The following is a 17,883-nucleotide window of genomic DNA, read 5'->3' on the forward strand; positions in this document are numbered from 1 at the left end:
TGCATCAGACTTCCTTATTTGTATATTGGCTTAAAGACTTTAATTTCTACACTATAAAATGAAGCAGGCTTTGGGGGCGGGGGGTTCTTGGTCGCCCAGATCCTGCCATCAGCATTGTAGAGGAGAAGCAGCCAAGATGGCAGAGTGCTGAAGGAGAAGCTAGTTTGTGCAGAGTTTGTGCAGAGAGAAGGAGATGGGGAACAGAGGTGAATAAGGCTGGTGGTCCCTTTGATTCTAGGAATAGTCAGATGAGTCAGTGGCTTTGGAAGCCCATAATGGAAAGGGAAATGTTTTCCCACTGTGTGTATTTCTTGCCCGGCGAGTGCAAGCTAGGATTAAAGGTAACCACCCACCAGTTCTTGGCTCCGTTGTTTCATTACCCTCTGTCTGAATTAAATGTGAACCTTCATGAGCCGGGCAGCTGTGATGGTGGCCGTGGCTACTGGCTTTACAATACTCAATGTGGCTCTTAATTTATTGAGAACAAAGGAAGTTATATCTTCCATTTCATTTATGAATAACAGTCTGAACTTTTCATTTAGGAACAAAAACAAAAAATTATAATTTGATATTTTTAAACAGAACTGCAATAATTCCAAAACCAGTCACAAAAGCAGGTTTTACTTTATTTCAATCCTATAAAATGTATTTATTTTTCAACCTAGAAATGCGAGGCTGTTATATATACCTAAAATCTTGTTTTTTTCTTACACAATAGTATTACACGTTAAATAGAGAAAATTTGTCAAAAGAGAAAGTCCGCTGAAGACAAGTTTTGGTATTTATGGATTCATTTTTACTTTTGCTGAACACAAAAGTGATGAAATACTACTAAATGGATTCAAAGAAGGAAAAGGAATTCATCATTCAATAAAGGCAGGGAAGCTCTGCCTTCAGCCAACATGTTTCCATAAAGGCTGAAAATGAACTTCATAGTAATGTTGACTAATATGCAATGTATGTACCTCCTGAAACTGTTCATGCTTGACATTTTGACTGTTATTTTCCTGTCAAGACAGCAGCCAGTTCTGCTCCACATCATATCAACACTTGATTTATATAAACAGCTGTGTATCATTGCTAAATTTAAGGTACTTTTCAAATACCTTAAATGGACACTAATATGAAAATCAAAGGCAGTTTTTGTCACAATAGCAAGAACTTGACAAACCCAAACCACCCTAGTATGGTAATTTCGAACAACTAGCAGAGCGCCAGGCACAGCAGTAAAATGTTTGAAACACTAATATTTCTTTCACAAACATATATACTGCTTACAAAAATTAGATATTTCAAAATAAATATGAAGCGACAAAGTATCCCCTAATTTTTGTGAGCAGAATACATGAACTCTTTCCAGTTTTGCTAAGTATCCTTTGGCTTTGATGGTGCTGATGAAAGTAAGGATAAAAAGCACAGCGCAGCACATCAGAATTCAGCAGGAGTCCATGAAGAACAACTTTGGAGCAACAATCACATTCAAAGACGCAGGACTTGCGCGTTAGGGTTTACAAATCAGAAATTCCAAACGGAGGCGAACATAGCTACCTCAGACGGACAACTTTTACAGCCAATGACACAGCCACGCCAAAAAGGAAGTAAGACCGGTTCCTTTGAGTCATATTTAGCTACTTAGAGCGTTTTGAGCCGATGTGGGTGTTTTAGGGCCCGATTCTTACTAAGTACTTCTCACGTGAAATAGAAATTTCCGAGATAGTGTAACAATTCTCCACCCAATTTTGGCCTGGTGAGAGTCCTAACACCTAAATGCCAAAAGGAACTGCCGTAGCCCCAAGTCAACGGAAGGACTCAGTTGCCGGAGGAAGAGGCGGAACTCTCTTTATTCTTGCCTTTCTTTATTGGCCACGGAAGAAAGAGGCAATTCTTTATCACAACCAATCAGTCGTTGAAACTTCCCTTAACGTAACGTAAGGGGCGGTGGTGTGCGGCGATCTACGCAAGCTGGCTCCACACAGGCGCAGACCTGCTGTTTTCGTCGGTCGGAAGGAAGGTCAGCTCCGGGCAATTCTTCGCACCTCCCCGCCCCGCCTCTTTCACTACCCTGTCTGTTGCTGGCCAATCCTCTTCATTTTCCTTTGCGCGTTCATCCAATCAGAGAGTTAGAGGGTGGAGTTCCGGTCGACCGTCCTGCGCCGTGGCTGGACTCGCGTGCTTTCTTCTGCCAGTGGGAGGCTCACAGCTGAGGTACATTTTGTAGGGCCGGGCTGGGTGGGGCCATGCGAGTCGAGTGGTTGGGCAGTTCTCTCCATTGGCGGTGGCAGTTCGGGTTGATCCTGGGAGGCCGGGTCGCTGAGCATCTAGAGCTGAGGGTAATGGAAAGAGTTGGAAGGAGGGAGCCCGCATTGAGGCTTGTGGTGCCGCCGTCCGAACCTCGGTCCATCCCGCCAGTCCTGCCTCCAGGGCCGCCGCCGCTTCCAGCGCTTCCTTTGGGTCATTCTTCATTAAAAAAAACGCGCCTTTCTCCAGATGTTCAAGGAGGGGTAGCCAGGACCTGGATTTCCGCGGCTTCTCCCTCGGTCCTCTTGCATTCTTTCCTACCCACCTCCTGGGTTCAGTTTCGAGGTCAGAAAGCAAGTTTTCATTTGGGGAAAGGCGTGGCACAAACTGCGAGACCAGCCACTACGTTAAGCACTTTATGTTATTATCACATTTAGTCCACATAGCCGTCTAAAGAGGTGCTGTTACTGTTTTCATTTCTCGCTTAGAAACACTTCATTTAATTACTAGCCACGTGTTCTCTTGCTTTGACAACTTAAAAGGAGTGTGGCATTCGATCTTTTGTTTTTGTTTTTTTTTTTTTTTACAGAGACAGAGCGAGAGTCAGAGAGAAGGATAGATAGGGACAGACAGGAACGCAGAGAAATAAGAGATATCAATCATCAGCTTTTCATTGTGGCACTTTAGTTGTTCATTGATTGCTTTCTCACATGTGCCTTGACGGTGGTCCTTCAACAGACCGAGTAACCTCTTGCTCCAGCTAGCGACCTTGGGTCCAAGGTGGTGAACTTTGCTCGAACCGGATGAACCCACGCTCAAGCTGGTGAACTCGGTGTCTGGAACCTGGGTCCTCCACATCCCAGTCCGACGCTCTATCCACTGCGCCACCGCCCGGTCAGGCAGCATTCGATTTTCATGGACGTAAAATTAAAATGTGGTATTTCTTGTAAAATGTTGCTCCTGTTATCTAACTTGAATTTATTTTAGAATACGACATACCTACAAGTAAATTGTTACCAATGTCTATCTAGTAGAAAGGCATCGGAGTACGAGCCACTTCCTAACCTTTGGGGGAGTGCACTTGCTCAGAATTAAAATCAGTACCAGCCTTATTTACTTACTAGAGTTGTGAGGATCAAACGAGATAATGGATCTAAAATATAAATTTCTGATGTTAACTACTTATCACTATTTCTGTTTTTCAAATTCTTTACTGTAGAATCTAGACCAGGGGTCCCCAAACTTTTTACACAGGGGGCCAGTTCACTGTCCCTCAGACCATTGGAGAGCCGGTCTACAAAAAATACTATGAACAAATCCCTATGCACACTACACATATCTTATTTTAAAGTAAAAAAAACAAAATGGGAATAAATAAAATATTTAAAATAAAGAACAAGTAAATTTAAATCAACAAACTGACCAGTATTTCTTTTTTTTTTTTCTGAAGCTGGAAACGGGGAGGCAGTCAGACAGACTCCCGCATGTGTCTGACCGGGATCCACCCGGCACGCCTACCAGTGGGCGATGCTCTGCCCATCGGTGACGTTGCTCTGTTGTGACCAGAGCCACTCTAGCGCCTGGGGCAGAGGCCATGGAGCCATCCCCAGCGCCCGGGCCATCTTTTGCTCCAATGGAGCCTCTGCTGCGGGAGGGGAAGAGAGAGACAGAGAGGAAGGAGAGGGGGAGGGGTGGAGAAGCAGATGGGCGCTTCTCCTGTGTGCCCTGGCCGGGAATCGAACCCGGGACTTCTGCACACCAGGCTGAGGCTCTATCATTGAGCCAACCGGCCAGGACCCTGACCAGTATTTCAATGGGAATTATGGGCCTGCTTTTGGCTAATGAGTTGGTCAATGTCTGGTTTCATATTTGTCACTGCTAGCTGTGGCAGGTGATATGACGGGCTTCCGGAGCCCTGACGCGTGCATTCCGTGTCGCTGGAAGTAGTACTGTACGTGAGCGCCGCCACATACAGTACTCCAGGAACACAGGATGCATCCACTCACTGACCAGCAATGAAAGAAATGCCCCTTCTGGAAGTGAGGTGGGGGCGGATAAATGGCCTCGGGGGGCCGCCTGCGGCCTGCAGGCCATAGTTTGGGGACCCCTGGTCTAGACTGTCATTTGAAACTAGTGCATAGAATGAATGTAAACCAGTGATAGTAACTTGCAGCCTACTGCCCCTTTAAGTCTGCTTGCCCCACTTAACCTGCTTACTTACATAGTGTTGAGGACAGTACTGTAAGTGCAAAAGTCTTGCTTTTGTCTGGTTTACACGCTTATCTTAGGCTGCTGTATATAGCATAAAGCAAAAGTACATTAGCCCACATTGCTGCTTTTCTCTCACTTGGTATTGTTACCCATGCAGTTTTTGAGTTGTATCTGCAACATCTATGATCAGTTACAGATAGGACCGAGGATAATGCTGTTCTTTAGTATGCTTTAAAGCAGTGGTCCCCAACCTTTTTTGGGCCACAGACTGGTTTAATGTCAGGAAATATTTTCATGGACTGGCCTTTAGGGTGAGACGGATAAATGTATCATGTGACCGAGACAGGCATCAAGAGTGAGTCTTAGACGGATGTAACAGAGGGAATCTGGTCATTTTTAAAAAATAAAACATCATTCAGACTTAAATATAAATAAAACAGAAATAATGTAAGTTATTTTTTCTTTCTCTGCAGACCAGTACCAAATGGCCCACGGACTGGTCTCTTGAAAACAAGAGAATTTCTATTTTTCTGAACTGGAGTGCTATTTGTATTAATATAGTTTAATATTTTAGGGCCAATTGCGTGTAAATCACTGTTAAGCTGTTCAGAGGGTATACAGTTGACCCTTAAATAACACGGGTTTGGTTTGCGCTAGTCCTCTTATACACAGTTGTGTTTTTTTTTCCCCCAATAAATATCTACTGTTTTTGATCTGCTTATTTTTTTTTTTTTTTTTTTTTTTTTAAATGTTTTATCTTTTTTTTTTTTTACAGAGGCAGAGATAGACAGGGACAGACAGACAGGAACAGAGAGAGATGAGAAGCATCAATCATCAGTTTCTCGTTGCGCGTTGCGACTTCTTAGTTGTTCATTGATTGCTTTCTCACATGTGCCTTGACCGTGGGCCTTCAGCAGACTGAGTAACCCCTTGCTGGAGCCAGCGACCTTGGGTCCAAGCTGGCGAGCTCTTTGCTCAAGCCAGATGAGCCCGCGCGTGACCTCGGAGTCTCGAACCTGGGTACTTCCGCATCCCAGTCCGACGCTCTATCCACTGCGCCACCGCCTGGTCAGGCTGATCTGCTTCTTATAATAGTCAGTTTACTAGAGTTGTAGGTATGTGTCACCTAGTTTAAGAAACATGAACTCAGCGTCCTGTCTCTTCTGGGAGCAGGTCTGCACTTTTCCCCTTCTCTTCATCTTCTTCCTCCAGGCATGTTTTCCTTGCTTCTCTCTCCTAAGCTCTAGGAGACCCAACAAGACTTGCAGTCAGTGGAGCAGTGGGCAGCGGCAGCTAGTCCTGGGCCTAACCCCTGAACCTGTGTCCAAGGCCCCTTTTCTCTGATTTCCTACACAGCCAATAAATGCTTCACTTGCATGAACTCAGGTGATGGAGATTTGTTACAAGGAAGCCTTTTATGTAAACAAATAAAGACTCCAGGTCCCATTGCTCCCAAGGCTGGACTGCACTAGGCTTCATGGAGAACTGGACTGATAGTTTACTCATTACTAATATCCTGCAATCCTCCTCCTTTTAGCAAGAAGACAGTAGCTTTTGATGACTTCAGTTTTTTGTCATTTCTTCAAAAGAAGATAATTATTCCTCTCTTTTCTGGCTAGAATGAATATTTCTTAAGAGACAAGACCTGATGAGTTGTAATAAACCTGCTCCAAGTAGGCATTCAGTATATAACTATTCTATGCTTTTTTATTTATTTATTTATTCATTTTAGAGAGGAGAGGGAGAGACAGAGAGAGAGAGAGAAGAGACAGAGAGAGAGAAGGGGGGAGGAGCTGGAAGCATCAACTCCCATATGTGCCTTGACCAGGCAAGCTCAGGGTTTCGAACCGGCGACCTCAGCATTTCCAGGTCGACGCTTTATCCACTGTGCCACCACAGGTCAGGCTTCTATGCTTTTTGTATGGAGTTAGAAGACGAAAGGGCAAGGAGAAACATTTCTATGGTTCAGACCTACATTACATTTTCTCACATTTTTTTTGGCTAGAACTCTGTCACGTAGTCACATCTAAATAGTTTATATGGCTAGCTAGTTATCTGCTGATGAGTTAACAGTCTGCTATAATGGGCCAGCTGCTTAAGACTTGTCCCCAGTCCTTAGTTTCCAGCTTTTAGTTTCTTTAATCTCTGAACTCTGTTGGCATCCAGATGCTTCTCTAGACAACCCTAGTGCAGTGGTCCCCAACCTTTTTTGGGCCACGGACCAGTTTAATGTCAGAAAATATTTTCACGGACCGGCCTTTAGGGTAGGACGGATAAATGTATCATGTGACTGAGACAAGCGTCAAGAGTGAGTCTTAGACGGATGTAACAGAGGGAATCTGGTCATTTTTTAAAAATAAACCATCGTTCAGACTTAAATATAAATGAAACGGAAATAATGTAAGTTATTTATTCTTTCTCTGCGGACCAGTACCAAATGGCCCACGGACTGGTACCGGTCCGCGGCCCAGGGGTTGGGGACCATTGTCCTAGTGGACAAAGTCTCCTCTAGCTGGCTTCATACCTGTTCTTCCTCAGTTCCACAGGAAAAAGCCTCACATTTCTTGCCCCAGCAAATTGTGGGTAGACAGGCCAATAACAATGCAATGCAGCTATTCTTGTTCTGTTTGAGCAGGTATCCACACACAGTCTCTTAGGCTTTTCCAGGCATGGGTCCTCTGTCAGCAGTCTACAAAGGACCAGATCAAGACCTTTGAGTGAGAGCTACTCTCATGCTTGGTAAAGTGGGAATGAGGAAAAGGATTCCACAATATTTTTCCACAAACAACTTTTCCAAAGGAATTCTTTTTTCAATCTTGTCACTTCGGCCCTTTTCCCTCAAAATGCATGACAAGCTAATTACAAAACTAGTTTTTGTTTTTTAAATTTTTTTTATTATTTATTCATTTTAGAGAGGAGAGAGAGAGAGAAGCTGGAAGCATCAACTCCCATATGTGCCTTGACCAGGCAAGCCCAGGGTTTCGAACCGGCGACCTCAGCATTTCCAGGTCAACGCTTTATCCACTGCGCCACCACAGGTCAGGCCTACAAAACTAGTTTTAAGCCGTCTTTGCAAGCCCAGTGTAGCTAGTCTACCAGCTATCTTTAGGATGTGAGAGTATAGTATGTAGTTACAGGCTGCAAAGTTTTCATTTTTATACACTTAAAGTATAGTTTATTGGACTTTTGATGATTAGTTGTTCAATTGATAAAAAAAATTCTCCCAGTTATCCAAACCAGTTATTTCATATATTTGTTAAATGTTCCCATTTGGTTCACCAACCCTCTCTGTTCCTCAGTTGGCTAGTAATCTGGGTAAAATAAGTATAGATGAATGAACATTTAGAAAACTATCTGTGAAGCTTATGATTTCTGGGAAGCTAGCATTTCTCAGTGACAACAAATTTCTTAAGTCTCCCCATTATTGTGCATAATTGTTTGATCTTATAATTTGTCTTATTTGGTTTAGAATAAACTCCAGTGATTGAGATGAATCTAGTTAGAAGTGATTTTTTAAAAACTCTTGTAAAATAGTACTATAATAATGTCACATTATTTCACATTTTAACATTTAAAATTGGATTCACTTAGCTTTAATAAGTGCAGGTTTTTCTTGAGTCACACTGATTTAATTGGTTCATTTCAGCTAGATAAACTGTACATCATAAAATAATGAGATTTTTATCAAAACTCTTCACATTTTAAAGATCATAAAACTGCCTATATGTTCTGTATATTTTCCAAATTTCTTGACCTGAACATTAAATATGACACAACTTGGAAAGAATAAAATTATTGGCAACATGATATAATAGAAGGAGCAGTTGGAGTCAGAGGAGCACTCTAGCTATACTATGCAAAATATTTGGCTTTTTTGAGCTTAAGTTTACTTATTTGTAAAATAAGAATAAAATAGTACTTATCCTATTTAACTCTCAGAGTTGTGAGAATCAGATGAAACAGCAAATACTGTAGTACTTTGCAAAATATGATTCTTTTTTAAACAAAATATAAAGTTATATTGAGTGTCTATTGTACCTGAAAAGAGTTCAGATTTAGCCTGACCAGGCAGTGGCGCAGTGGGTAGAGCGTCGGACTGGGATGCGGAAGGACCCAGGTTCGAGACCCCGAGGTCGCCAGCTTGAGCGCGGGCTCATCTGGCTTGAGCAAAAAAAAAAAGCTCACCAGCCCCGTGGTCAAGGCACATATGAGAAAACAATCAATGAACAATTAAGGTGTTGCAACGAAAAACTGATGATTGATGCTTCTCATCTCTCTCCATTCCTGTCTGTCTGTTCCTATCTATCCCTCTCTCTGACTCTCTCTCTGTCCTTGTAAAAAAAAAAAAAAAAAAAGGTTCAGATTTACCATTAATTCTGTTGTGGACTCCACTAGTTCTTGCAATTTTATTACCACAGCTGTTTGCCTCTTCATAAGTTGACTGGATCAAAAAATGATAAAAATCCTGTCTATCAAGTCTTTTAAGTTAATGTTAGGGATAAATAATATTAGTCTCCAAATTACATTTCCTTTGCTTACAATACATAGAAATTTTATTATTATTTATTTTTATTTTTTTAGTGAGAGAAAGACAGGGAGAGATTTGAGAAGGATTAACTCAGAGTTATGGCACCTTAGTTGTTCATTGATTGCTTTCATAAATACCTTGATGGGGGGCCGGGGGGAGGCTCCAGCCAAGCCAGTGACCCCTTGCTCAAGCCAGCAACCTTGGGTTCAAGCCAGCGACCATGAAGTCATGTCTATGATCCCATGCTTAAGCCGGCAACTTTAGGGTTTTGAACCTGGGTCCTTAGTGTCCCAGGCTAACGCTCTATCCACTGTGTCACCTCCTGGTCAGGGTCATAGGAAAATTAAAAGAAACCTCTTCTTCCAAAGATGAATAAGTTTGGTGTGCCATTATAATGAAAATTTTCCTAATAATTTAGCTTCGTCTGGTTATTGGGACAGTTAAGATATTTCTTTCACGTGTTCCTTTAGTATTAATATGTATACTGAGATAGGTGACTCCTTATCTCCATTATTTTTGTGGGTAATCTTTTTTGTTTTTTTATATATTTTTTTGGTGTGTGTATTTTTCTGAAGTTGGAAACGGGGAGGCAGTTAGACTCCCGCATGCGCCCAACCAGGATCCCCCCCCCCCGCATGCCCACCAGGGGGCGATGCTCTGCCCATCGGGGCATCACTCCATTGCAACCAGAGCCATTCTAGCGCCTGAGGCAGAGGCCACAGAGCCATCCTCAGCACCCGGGCCAACTTTGCTCCAATGGAGCCCCGGCTGCAGGAGGGGAAGAGAGAGACAGAGAGGAAGGAGAGGGGGAGGGGTGGAGAAGCAGATAGGCACTTCTCCTGTGTGCCCTGGCCGGAAATCGAACCCGGGACTCCTGCACACCAGGCCGACTCTCTACCACTGAGCCAACTGGCCAGGGCCTTTTTTTATTTTTTTTATTTTTATTTTTTTACAGAGGCAGAGAAAGACAGGGACAGACAGACAGGAATGGAGAGAGATGAGAAGCATCAATCATCAGTTTCTCGTTGCGCATTGCGACTTCTTAGTTGTTCATTGATTGCTTTCTCACATGTGCCTTGACCGGGGGCCTTCAGCAGACCGAGTAACCCCCTGCTGGGGCCAGCGACCTTGGGTCTAAGCTGGTGAGCTCTTTGCTCAAGCCAGATGAGCCCGCGCTCAAGCTGGTGACCTCGGGGTCTCGAACCTGGGTCCTTCCACATCCCAGTCCGACGCTCTATCCACTGCGCCACCACCTGGTCAGGCAATATTTATTTATTTATTTATTTTTTAACCGAGAAAGAGGGACAGACAGGGGGAGAGAGATGTGAGAAGCATCAATTCTTCGTTGTGGCACCTTAGTTGTTTATTGATTGCTCTCTCATATGTGCCTTGATTGGGGGCTCTAGCTGAACCAGTGATCTCTTGCTCAAGCCAGTGACTTTGGACTTCAAGGCAGTGACCTTTGGGCTCATGTCCATGATCCCATGCTCAAACCAGTGACCTCAGGGTTTTGAACCTGAGTCCTCAGCATCCCAGGGCGATGCTCTATCCACTGCGCCACCACCTGGTCAGGCTTTGTAGGCATTCATCCAGATCATTATAAATTTTTTTTTATGTACTGATTTCTAGAGAGACGAGAGAGAGAGAGAGAGAGAGAGAGAGAGAGAGAAGCAGGAAGCATCAACTCGTAGGAGTTTCTCTCTGTATGTGCCTTGACCTGGCAGGCCCAGGGCCTCGAACTGGTGACCTCAGTGTTTCAGGTCGGTGCTTTATCCACTGCACCACCACAAGTAGATCATTATAATTTTTATTGACTATTCTCTTTTTATTTTATTGATTTTTACAGAGAGAGGGGAATAGAGAGAGAGCAAGAAGAATCAATTCATAATTGTTTCACTTTAGTTGTTCATTGCTTGTTTGTCATATGTGCCTTGACCTGGCAAGCCCAGGGTTTCTAACCAGTGACCTCAGCATTGCAGGTGGACACTCTATGCACTGCACCACCACAGGCCAGGCTTGTTGACTTTTAAAAGAAAAGTTTCACCATTCCCTTAATTGCAGCAGAACTGGTAGTTAAGAGCAGATTCTTTAACCAAACTGCCTGAATTGAGTACTGGCTCCAATTACTAGCTCTGTGATTTTAAGCTGTTACATGTCACCCTTCTGTGCTTCAATTTCCTGTTTGTGAAATGGGATAACTGTAAGCACTTCATAGGGTGTTATGAGAATTAAATGAGTAAATACTGTATCTAAATCTTTTTTAAGGCTGTAAATGCTTATCACAGACAACCAAAATTTGCACTGGGCTTTATTGTTGTATTTATTAAATTTATTGGGATGACACTGTTTAACAAAATTATACAGGTTTCAGGTGCACAATTCCACAACACTTCATCTGTTCACTGTACTGTGTGGTCACCACCCCAAGTCAAGTCTCCTCCCATCACCATTTATCCCCCGTTACCCTCTTCCACCTCCCCCCTGCACGGTACGTTACATCATTTATATTGCCATCATCTTAAAATCTTTTTTAGTGTTAAGACTTTCCACATGTATATGCTTTACATATTTTAGATCTATGTTGCTTGGCTGTTTAATTGATGATGATCCATTTCAGTTAGTGCAAATACGATTTATAATAACACCATTTTACATTTGAATGGCCATTTAAAAATGCTTCTTAAAATATGTACTTTATATTATTTGAGAGTCAGTTTAAGAAAACATTTAAGAGAGTGAGCTCTTGAATCATATTTGAGTTCCAGTCACAGCTATGCATTTCTGAGTCCAGTGAGTGACCTTTGGCAAATCACTTACCTTTTCTTTTTTTTTTTGTGATAGAGACAGAGTCAGAGAGAGAGACAGATAGGGACAGACAGACAGAAAGGGAGAGAGATGAGAAACATCAATTCTTCGTTGCAGCTCCTTAGCTGTTCATTGATTGCTTTCTCATATGTGCCTTGACGGGGGGCTACAGCAGACTGAGTAACTCCTTGCTTGAGCCAGCGACCTTGGGCTCAAGCTGGTGAGCTGTGCTCAAACCAGATGAGCCCGTGCTCAAGCTGGCGACCTTGGGGTCTCAAACCTGGGTCCTCCGCATCCCAGTCCGACACTCTATCCACTGCGCCACCGCCTGGTCAGGCCACTTACCTTTTCAAATTATAAAATTGGGAAAGTAAAGGTACCTACCGGTACTTTATAAGGCTTTCCAGAATGTTAAATGAGATATAATACATATAAAGCATTTAGAACAGTGCCTGGCATACAGCAAAATTTCAGTACACCTTTTTGATTGTTTCTCTTTTTTTTTTTTTTTAATTTATTATTATTTTTATTTTATTTATTTATTTTTAGAGAGGAGAGAGAGACAGAGAGGGAGAGAGAGGAGAGACAGAGAGAGAGAAGGGGGGAGGAGCAGGAAGCATCAACTCCCATATGTGCCTTGACCAGGCAAGCCCAGGGTTTCGAACTGGTGACCTCAGCATTTCCAGGTCGAAGCTTTATCCACTGCGCCACCACAGGTCAGGCTGTTTCTCTTTTTTTAAGAGAGAGAGAGAGAGAAAGGAGGGGAGAAGTGGGAAGCATCAACTCGTAGTAGTTCCTTCCCATATGTGCCTTGTTTAGGCAAGCCCAAGGTTTCGAACCAGTGATCCCAGCATTCCAGGTCGATGTTTTATCCACTGTGCCACCACAGGTCTGGCAAATTCAGTACACCTTAGTTACTGTTAGGTCATTGTTGCACACAAAAGAACCAGTAATAGAAAAAGTGGAAATGTGAGGAAACCAAGATTCAGATTGAATCTGTGATTTACTGAAGGGCCATACAAAAATAAAAAAGTAAGCACTCTCACTTCTAATGCTGATCTTTCCTTTAAAAACACTGCCTCTTTGCCTTACCACACAGTGGCGCAGTGGAGAGAGCATCGGCCTGGGACACTGAGGATCCAGGTTAGAGACCCCGAGGTTGCTGGCTTGAGTGTGGGGTCATAGACATGATTTCATGGTCACTGGCTTGAGCCCGAAGGTCACTGGCGTGAAGCCCAAGGTTGCTGGTTTGAGCCGAAGGTCGCTGGCTTGGGCTGGAGCCCCCCCAGTAAAGGGACATATGAGAAAGCAATCAATGAACAACTAAGGTGCCACACTATTTGTTGAATGTTTCTCATCTTCTCCCTTCCTGTCTCTCCCTGTCTCTTTCTCTCTTCCTCTCTCTTTCTCTCTCTCTCTCACTCTCTCTCAGTAAATATAAAAAACAAAAAAAACCCATTGCCCCCTTTTCTACAATAACCCCTCTTCCGCTCACTCATATTGGTTGAATTCATCCCAGACACAGGTTCCTTCATTCCCGTGTGTCTCCAGTTCTTGGATATTGTTGTTCGGGTACATGTTTTATTCTTGGTTCTGATTCTATCTCAGCCCTTTTCTTTCTTTATGAGTCCTTGAGCCTTTGTGTCACTCACTCCTGTAGCTGTGATTTTATTAACCTGTCATTAGTTTGTATTTCATATAGCACTGAATTGTAAGATTTATTGATTGATTTTTTAGAGAGAGAGAGGAGGGAGGAGTGGGAAGCATCAGCTTATAGTAGTTACTTCTCATATGAGCCTTGACTGGACAAGCCCAGGGTTTTGAACCGGCGTTCTCGGCATTCCAGATCTATGCTTTATCCCCTGTGCCACCACAGGTCAGGCTGTTGCACTAAATTTTTTTTTTTTTTTTTTTTTTTTTTTTTTTTTTTGTATTTTTCTGAAGCTGGAAACAGGGAGAGACAGTCAGACAGACTCCCGCATGCGCCCGACCGGGATCCACCCGGCACGCCCACCAGGGGGCGACGCGCTGCCCACCAGGGGGCGATGCTCTGCCCCTCCGTGGGTCGCTCTGTCGTGACCAGAGCCACTCTAGCGCCTGGGGCAGAGGCCAAGGAGCCATCCCCAGCGCCCGGGCTATCTTTGCTCCAATGGAGCCCTGGCTGCGGGAGGGGAAGAGAGACAGAGAGGAAGGAGAGGGGGAGGGGTGGAGAAGCAGATGAGCGCTTCTCCTGTGTGCCCTGGCCGGGAATCGAACCCGGGACTTCTGCACGCCAGGCCGACGCCCTACCACTGAGCCAACCGGCCAGGGCCCGCACTAAATTTTTTTTATGTAGTTATTTTATTTCATTCAAACTTTTCCTTTTTTTACTGAGATTATAAAATAAAGTTGAAGTTTTTCTTAAGAACTAAGAAAGGAATTTGAGAATCACACAATTCCCCTGAGCCATTCAAAAATAGATTATGAATACAATTTATGAGTCATTGGGTTATTTTTGAAAGTCTTGAATGATTAAAATGTGGATATGTTTTTTTTTTGGCATCAAAAGCATGGTTTATGTCATAAAATGCACATAGTATTAACTGTATTTGCAGGAAATTTTAGATAATTTGATCCTATAAAGTATTTTCTGTTGGAAGAGCATTTTGAACATATTGTTTAATTCCAGAATTTGGGTATATAGAACTAGCTATTATATTGCATTGAAACCAACAGGTGTGTATTGAATGCTTTCTGTATATAGAGTACGGTGAGGTGAAAAACGGTGAGGCGATGTTCGCAAATCCTAACTTTCCTAAGCTTCCTCAGTTATGCCTTTTGACACTTTCCTTGATGTTAGGTGGTTGGGGTGAATTAACCTCAAAGCTGTGATACCGGTGTTTCATCCATGTTGTTACTAATTGATTTATTTCTTATATAGGAACTTTTCTTCCTCCAGAAAAAGGATTGCTGCCTCTAAGGTTTAGGGCAGGGGTCCCCAAACTACGGCCCCCGCGGGCCACATGCGGCCCCCCCCCCCCCCCCCCCCCCGCTGCACTTCCGGAAGGGGCACCTCTTTCATTGGTGGTCAGTGAGAGGAGCATAGTTCCCATTGAAATACTGGTCAGTTTGTTGATTTAAATTTACTTGTTCTTTATTTTAAATATTGTATTTGTTCCCTTTTTGTTTTTTTACTTTAAAATAAGATATGTGCAGTGTGCATAGGGATTTGTTCAGTTTTTTTTATAGTCTGGCCCTCCAATGGTCTGAGGGACAGTGAACTGGCCCCCTGTCTAAAAAGTTTGGGGACCCCTGGTTTAGGGTATATGTGTGTTTGTCTTTTCCTGTCTTTGACATTGTTTTACATATATGAGTACTTTTTTTTAAGTGAGAGGGTGAGAGGTGGGGGGGCAGAGAGACAGACTCCTACATGCACCCCGACTGGAATCTACCCTGCAAGTCCCCTACCGGGCAATGTTCTGCCCATCTGGGGCCACTGCTCTGTTGCTCAACAACCAAACTATTTTAGTGCCTGAAGTGATGCCATGGAGCCATCCTCAGCACCTGGGCCAACTTGCTGGAACCATTTGAGCCATGGCTGTGGGAGGGAAGAGAGAGAGAGAGACAGAGAGAAGGGGGAGGGATGGCAAAGGAAATAGTCACTCCTCTTGTGTGCCCTGACTGGAAATCAAACCTGGGACTTCCACATGTCGGGCTGACACTCTACCACTGAGCCATCTGGCCAGGGCCATACGAGTACTTTCTTATCTTTGCCTTTTTGTCTTCCTTTATTAATTTGTTTCATGTTTGTATGTTTATACTCCTCACGGGAAGTAGGATTTTATGAGCTGGGCTTGTTGTGGATTGATTTTTTTTTTCTTTTCATTTTTCTGAAGCTGGAAACAGGGAGAGACAGTCAGACAGACTCCCGCATGCGCCCGACCTGGATCCACCCGGCACGCCCACCATGGGGCGAAGCTCTGCCCACCAGGGGGCGATGCTCTGCCCATCCTGGGCATCGCCATGTTGCGACCAGAGCCACTCTAGCGCCTGAGGCAGAGGCCACAGAGCCATCCCCAGCGCCCGGGCCATCTTTGCTCCAATGGAGCCTTGGCTGCGGGAGGGGAAGAGAGAGATACAGAGGAAAGCGCGGCGGAGGGGTGGAGAAGCAAATGTGCGCTTCTCCTGTGTGCCCTGGCCGGGAATCGAACCCGGGTCCTCCGCACGCTAGGCCGATGCTCTACCGCTGAGCCAACCGGCGAGGGCCTGTGGATTGATTTTAGAGAATTGGAGAACATGGTACCTGTCCTTAAGTTTTATAGTTTACAGTGCAGATAAACCAGTATGAGCATGTAAAGCATATATCTAGATATAAATACACTTCAATATATTTAGTATACGATTATTGCTGTATGAATAATGGAGCATTTTTGCACTCAAGAGGAGTAGAAACAAATTTTAGGCTAGGTTAAGAAAGATTTTGTAGTGCTAGTAGCATTTGAGTTAGATCTTGAAGCATTAATAGGATATACATAACTCAAGTAAATGATGTAGAGTTTTTGGAGAGATTAGCAACCCTTTTCCTAGTTCTATCGTGGGAAAAATGTTTTACTCACTAAATAGTTTAGAGTCTGGGGTTGCTATAAAATAATATGTAATTCTCATGTTCAAATATCTGCTGCCCGTGCAGAAACAACAAAAAAATGTATGCTACCTTATAAAAAATAAGCATCCCATTTAAGGACTATTTGTACTTAATATCTATGAAATCATATACAAGCTTTTGTATATGATATTTCTCCTGTGGCAAGTAAGACTTTCTCTTGTTTTGCCATCATTGTCAGTGAGATGTGGGGTTGTTTCCTGTTTTGCTCATTGTCAGGCTATGGAAAGTTATTACAGTTGCAGATGAGAGGTAATGAAAAATCTGAGGATAATTGCAGAGCAAACATTGAAGAAATAAATGTAAAGGATGACTTTCAAGATGGGATTTATTAGCTCATTTGAATCTTGTTTTTTGCCTTTAATCACTAGATGATTCTGAGATTTTGAGCCTAGATAACTGAGAAGTTTGTACAGTTAACAGATGAAGAATATGGGTATTTGAGTTATATTTTGGATATATTTAATTTAAGTTTTGGCAGCATATTCAGAGGTAGGAATCTAGGGAGACATTAGAAATACGAGCCTGACCAGGTGGTGGCACAGTGCGTAGAGCGTCGGCCCGGGATACAGAGGACCCAGGTTTGAAACCCTGAGGTTGCTGGCTTGAGTGTGGGCTCACCAGTTTCAGTGTAGAATTGCCGGCTTAAGCATGGGATTATAGACATGACCCAATGGTTGTTGACTTGAACCCAAAGGTCACTGGCTTAAAGCCCAAGGTTGCTGACTTCAGCCCAAGGTTGTTGGCTTGAGCAAGGGGTCCTTGCCTCAGCCGGAGCCCCCTGGTCAGGCACATATGAAAAAGCAGTCAGTGAACAACTAAGGTGCGACAACTATGAGTTGATGCTTTTCATCTCTCCCTTCCTTGTCTGTCTGTCTGTCTGTCTCATAAAAGAAAAAGAAAAGCAATACGAGATTGGAATTTTGGAGAAAGATCAGGGTTGAGGATAAAATCTGTGAATTCACATAGAGGTAATAATTTATGAGTTCACTTAGAGAAAGAAAGGAAAAGACCAACTAAGGAAAATGCAATTCAATCTTAATTATCATGGTTAATTAGAGAAATTTAAATAGTTACTTAGTTAAAGCATCTTTTTGTCTAGATCAGGGGTCCCCAAACTTTTTACACAGGGGGCCAGTTCACTGTCCCTCAGACCATTGGAGGGCCGGACTATAAAAAAAACTATGAACAAATCCCTATGCACACAGCACATATCTTATTTTTTATTTTTTTTATTTTATAATTTTATTTTTTTAATGGGGTGACATCAATAAATCAGGATACATATATTCAAAGATAACAAGTCCAGGTTATCTTGTCGTTCAATTATGTTGCATACCCACCACTCAAAGTCAGATTGTCCTCTGTCACCTTCTATCTTTTCTTTGTGCCCCTCCCCACCACTTTTCCCTCTCCCATTCCCCCCTCCGCCCCCATAACCACCACACTCTTATCAATG

General features: G+C 43.2%; 1 protein-coding gene across 9 annotated transcripts in view; it reads left to right on the forward strand.

Annotated features, from left to right (window-relative positions):
* The first annotated feature begins 1,977 nt into the window (after window positions 1-1,977).
* Window positions 1,978-17,883, forward strand: part of WDR89 (WD repeat domain 89) — a 59,110-nt gene continuing 43,204 nt past the window's right edge. For 5 of the 9 annotated variants that reach the window (XM_066276347.1, XM_066276351.1, XM_066276348.1 and 2 more), the window contains exons 1-2: window positions 2,119-2,205; window positions 7,362-7,487. The gene's annotated coding sequence lies outside the window, so the exon portion shown is untranslated. Of the gene's footprint in view, window positions 2,012-2,073; window positions 2,206-2,242; window positions 2,331-7,361; window positions 7,488-17,883 lie in introns of those variants that run through there. The other 4 variants (XM_066276345.1, XM_066276355.1, XM_066276346.1 and 1 more) reach the window with 4 other exon arrangements.

The sequence above is a fragment of the Saccopteryx bilineata genome, chromosome 4 (genome assembly GCF_036850765.1).
Source record: "Saccopteryx bilineata isolate mSacBil1 chromosome 4, mSacBil1_pri_phased_curated, whole genome shotgun sequence".
Lineage (NCBI taxonomy): Eukaryota > Metazoa > Chordata > Mammalia > Chiroptera > Emballonuridae > Saccopteryx > Saccopteryx bilineata.